General features: G+C 36.0%; 1 pseudogene; it reads right to left on the bottom strand.

Annotated features, from left to right (window-relative positions):
* Positions 1-3,627: 3,627 nt before the first annotated feature.
* On the bottom strand, positions 3,628-4,970 carry LOC149382638 (pectinesterase pseudogene; annotated as a pseudogene).
* Positions 4,971-5,247: the final 277 nt, after the last annotated feature.

The following is a 5,247-nucleotide window of genomic DNA, read 5'->3' as shown; positions in this document are numbered from 1 at the left end:
ACATGGTATATTTGTGTCATTTTCCCTAAAAAAAACGTTAATACTTAATACCTTATGATGAAAATAAAAATGAACATAATTGTACTGAACTCATTCTTTTTACTAAAATGTTAAAAAATTGTTTTTCTTAACTAATACTTTTTATGAAAACAATTTTCATAAAATATAATATCTTATGTGATGAATTTCGTCCTAAAACTTTATAAATTTTGAAAAATAACAATCTTGTCTACAAGTTACTATAAAATATTACAGAAAGTACTATTTACGTCCATTTTCCGACATAAATAAATTTAAATTTTCAAGACATTGAGATTACTTTTTTTTTTTTGTATAAAAAAATAGATAAATGTTTGGATAATTTAAAAAGTCAACCAAAAAATTGAATGTAAAACTACTAGAGATACCTTATTTGAATTTGTTTGTCAAAAATATTTTATCTCTCATTCTTATTCCAAGAATCCCTTATTAATTTTTACAATTTTTATCATCATTGCTAACAATTTATCTTACTTTAATTTGATCATTTTTATGTTTATAGTCTCATTTAGTGATTTCTTGGTTTCAAATTTTATTTAAAACAACGGAAAAAAGAATGTGATATTTATAGAATATTTGAATTTTGGATACTCCCATCTTCAATATAAGATATTTATGGAATTTAAACAAGTTAAAGAGAAATAAATTAGACGGTTAAATGTCCAATCCAAAATATATAGGACCAGACGCAAATGTAAAATGATACATGCCATTTAATTTCCTTACCTACTCTCTTTCTAGACCTATGATTCACTTGGCATTTCTGAGGTCGAAAATATAAATTAATATAATTAAATACCTAATGAAACTCGTGATATACAAATTACAAAGGCTAATTTGTTTTTTTTTTTTTTTTTGCAAAGTCTAGTTATCCCTTGGCATTTTAATTTTATTTTATTGATATTTAAAATAAAACATACATTGACGTTGCTCTTTAAAACAAGCGACGTACGTACGTAATGCAGCTTGTACTTTTTTTTGTGTAACAGTGCAGTTATGACTCATCTTGTAAACCGAGATGAGTTTTTCAGGCATAATTTGTTCTTGCTAGCATCTTTTTGGAGAAAACTTTCCAAGAAGTCACCCTTAATGGGACCATCTAAGTGAATTGCGCTTAATTTCGGATTTATTGCATTTAATACATATTATCTGCATAAACTCAACAATCTATCTGTGCGATCGAGACCATAATTTATAGATGTATAATCTCAACCTTCTTTGCTAATAAATTATACTAATATTTCAATAAAACTGGATATTTTGTTCCAAATTTTCAAATATAATGATTTCAATAAAAATCCTAGTTGTTTGTGGGCTCAAAACGAGAGAAGTCGTTGTGAGGAGTAATTGAGAAAGGCAGTATATATAGGAGGACCCTGCAATAATTCACATCACACAAAATCTAAGCAGCAACACACCACAAACATAATAGTAATTGAGAATTAATGGTGATGAGGTGTTGGGTAATAGGTTACTATGGCTGGGCATTTTTGGTGGCTACTATGGTCGCCGCTCTCAAACGCCGGGAATTACTTGTGACCGTTTATCCCACTCCCACCCACAAGCCACGGCTGCAGCCACCAACACCACACATGGCGGATCGATGCACTCCCGAATACCAGACTCATGTATTGGTACTTTTCTGCTTTAAAAACCCCGCAGGTGACTGTTGCTGCGCACCGCCGCCGCCAATGATGACCGTTACCGTCGACAGCCCGCCGCCGCCGCCCACTCCAACTATGGTCGTGCTTCCTCAACCTCCCACACCCAACTTACCATATTCTGGATTTCATGTGTGAGCAACTGTATTTTATTCCTCCGCCCCGAACTTTTGAAAATTACAGTTTTATTATTGTGTTTTAGGTCTAAAATTATATGGTTTATATATATATATATATATGTCCACTGAATAATTTTTTTTTCACACTCCCCTGTTGTCTAACTGCCATGTGTATTTATATTGCCGTTAGAAGGTTGTTTAAGTTCATCTATTATATCTCTTCTTTTTTTTTTATAAGAAATGACAATATTTGCTAAAATTACATAATATATTAGCAGCATAGTGCAAGTAGCATTATTAGTCAAAATTACATTATTTAATAAAAAGTCGTTAAACTGAAAGAGGATAAATCATGCACATGTAAAAAAAAATTATTTTTGTAGTCCAACAGTTGGAACTTAAAGCCAACTTAAATATGCGTGGAATTATCATTAGGCCAACTTAGCAACCATTGTCTATTACATTTGTAAATAACTTATTAGTGGGTATTTGTCATTAGATTTCTGTTTATACTCTTTGCTCTAACGAGAAAGTAGATAGAATTTCGCAAATAAATCTTTCTTCTTCATTTTGGCTTGGTATCATCACATGAACAATTTTAAGTTATGGACGTCTAAAAATTTCTAATTGTATTATGTACCAAATGAACAATCCAAGCAAATGATTGACCAAGTCAGCTAGCCATAGCTTTGAAGTAGCACAGTTCGCTTCCGAACCAAATTAGGACAAGACTTAATAAGGTTTATAAGGTCATGAGTGAATTGGTTTCTAAATATAATAATTTAATATATGCAAAGCTTACAAGATCACTGGTCCAAAACTTAAGCATATGTATGTCATTCAACTTATAACAGATTGACCTATCAAAATTCAAACAAGGTCATACATGTTTGATTTATGATTTATAACAGATTGATTCAACTTATAACAGATTGATTTATGATTTATAGTCAAACTCATGTTTAATTCTCATTATTATGATGCATACATTTTGTATCTATGCATGGTCTTATTATTTATCCCACAAATTCACAAAATGGAAAGTTGACACGAAACCGAGAGATTCCCTATGTATTCCCCTATAGCTTTTTCATAGGAATTCTAGATGTTATATACAATATTTTTTTATCGGACGTAGCAATATGGAAAATTGACATTCTTATCCATACAAGCGCTAATGAAATAAAATCTTGGATCCACGTACTAAGAAAATTACTCAAAAGTTTCTGGCGCAAGCATTTATTATTTACATTAAATGAGCTTATTGAAAAGGGAAACTACGAATAACAATAGTTAATAAAAAGGAAACTAGATAATGAAAGCCCTAATAATATGGAATATATTTTATAAAAACAGTAACAGCATAAATAAAAATTGTACGACTCATCGTTTAGGACGTGTGAAGTATCTTTTTCTTCTATTAAAATTTGCTGGTGTTTAAAGGCTTGATCCGTTAGTATAATTATGTCCAGAATATTATAAACGCCAAGATTTGTTTTTTTTCTTCACCTTTTCTATATCCGAATTGTGAAATAATAGTTAAAAAAAGTAGTGCAACGCAGCAATAGCTCACAATTAAGAAAGCAACCTTTTATTTTATTAATAATAAAAAAAAAAGCAAGGAATAAATCTATTTATACAATATGCAATGTAATTATAAGAACAACTAATAATTATGTTTGTTTATGTAAAAATGCAGAGAGAATGAAAAAGGAAGTAAGTAATAAACATAGACGTACGAAATAATTAAACTATCATGGGATATATATATTTAGAGAGAGAGAGATGTAATTATTATTAATTAATAACTATTTCTTGGGTGATGGGTAGAGGCCGAGATCAAACGGAATATCCGTAGCAGGAAGCCAAGAAGCACCGGCGATGAAAGCGGAAACCGTAAACGACTCAGCTTCCGGTGCCTCAGCCAAGTCTTTGATGAATCTGACCCCTTTCCAGTTGACCCGCATGGCGTCCTTGGGAGCGCCGTCACCGCAATCGGCGTACTCAGCGTACGACACCGTGTCTGCTCTGCCAGGGTGCTTCGGCCAGGGCATCCACCCAAGCTGATTGATTATTTTGGTAATCTCCGACTGCATATAAACCACCCGAGAGTAGTCCGCCCAAGGCCGCCCCAAGAACACCGACCCCGTTTCCACGCCCGACTCAGCGGCGACGACGCTGCAGCCGTGGATCACCGTCCCGGTGGGCCCGTCGCTCTTGTCGCGCTGCTGCGCGGTGACGACCACGGTAGCCCCGACGGGCCTGCGGGCGAGGAGGCGGCACTTCTGGAAGACGGCGGCGGCGTCGCCGAAGATGAAGTCGACGGTGCCGTAGACGTCGCATTCGCGGTACAACTGTTTCCCTGCGGCGGCGTAGAGAGTGTCTTGGTGGCCAAGAAAGCTGCACTTGTAGAACGCCGACTGCTCCGACCCGTTCCTCACCGCCAATGCCTGAGCTCCCTGTCCGAACGTGTTCTCGAACGTCGCGTTCATCGCCACGAACCCTGCTCCCAACACACCTTTAATTCATCAATTAATTCACCATTAGTTAGGGTTAGGGTTTTATTATTAGATTAATATAAGTAATTGATTGCTACTTACTGAAACTGGCTGTGTCGGGCATTTGGTATCCTCCGGCCACGCTCCGGTTTCCGGTGATGACAGTGCTGTTGATTCCGTCTCCGAGCAAAAGCAGGTTCGTCTTCTCCTTTGGAATGACGATATGTTCGTCGTACTTGCCTGTTTTGGAGTAAATCACGAAAAAGCCGTCTTGGACCGTCAAGTTATTCGGCGCAGAGTCGACGGCTTTTTGGATGGTATTGAAGTCTCCGGAATTGTCCGCGCTCACGATTACGGCGTCTGCCACGTGGATTCCCTTCCCTTGCAGTTGCAGCGCTGGAAGGAACAGCGTTCTCGTAGGGCATGTCTTAATGCTACTACAGCTCGGAGGTTTCTTCTCGCCCTGCGTATTCAAGATTAATTATGTATAAGTCCTGCGTAGTTCTTAAAACCAATAACAATTCAAGATTATTATTTTATGTATAACAAATAAATATGTATACCTGAATCAACTCAGTGAGCGATTGCGCCGGCGAGGAGCTCTGATTCCCGACTGATGGTGTCAGCATGAAGCTCATCACTTTGGAAGCCATTCGTATTTTCTGATCGTGTGTATGTCTACTTTTGGAATTGGATTTTTTTGTTGGATTGAAACAATTGTGGTGTGTTTTCTCTTCTTCCATGCATGGGTTGTATTTATAGGACTGGAGTTCTCTCACAATCACATTCCTATCCATTTTGGAAGTTTCCTTTTCTCAACCAAAAACTAATTACTGTATACTTCCGATATTGAAATTCTTTACTCTTATATAACAATCAGTAATATATCCAAAATGGGAAAAAGGTAAACTGCCGGAATATATAATAACA

This window comes from Urtica dioica, chromosome 11, assembly GCF_054948205.1.
Source record: "Urtica dioica subsp. dioica isolate 48M chromosome 11, U.dioica_male_clone48M_v1_H2, whole genome shotgun sequence".
Lineage (NCBI taxonomy): Eukaryota > Viridiplantae > Streptophyta > Magnoliopsida > Rosales > Urticaceae > Urtica > Urtica dioica.
The sequence above is the reverse complement of the archived record's forward strand: the minus strand, read 5'-3'. Positions and strand labels throughout refer to the sequence as shown.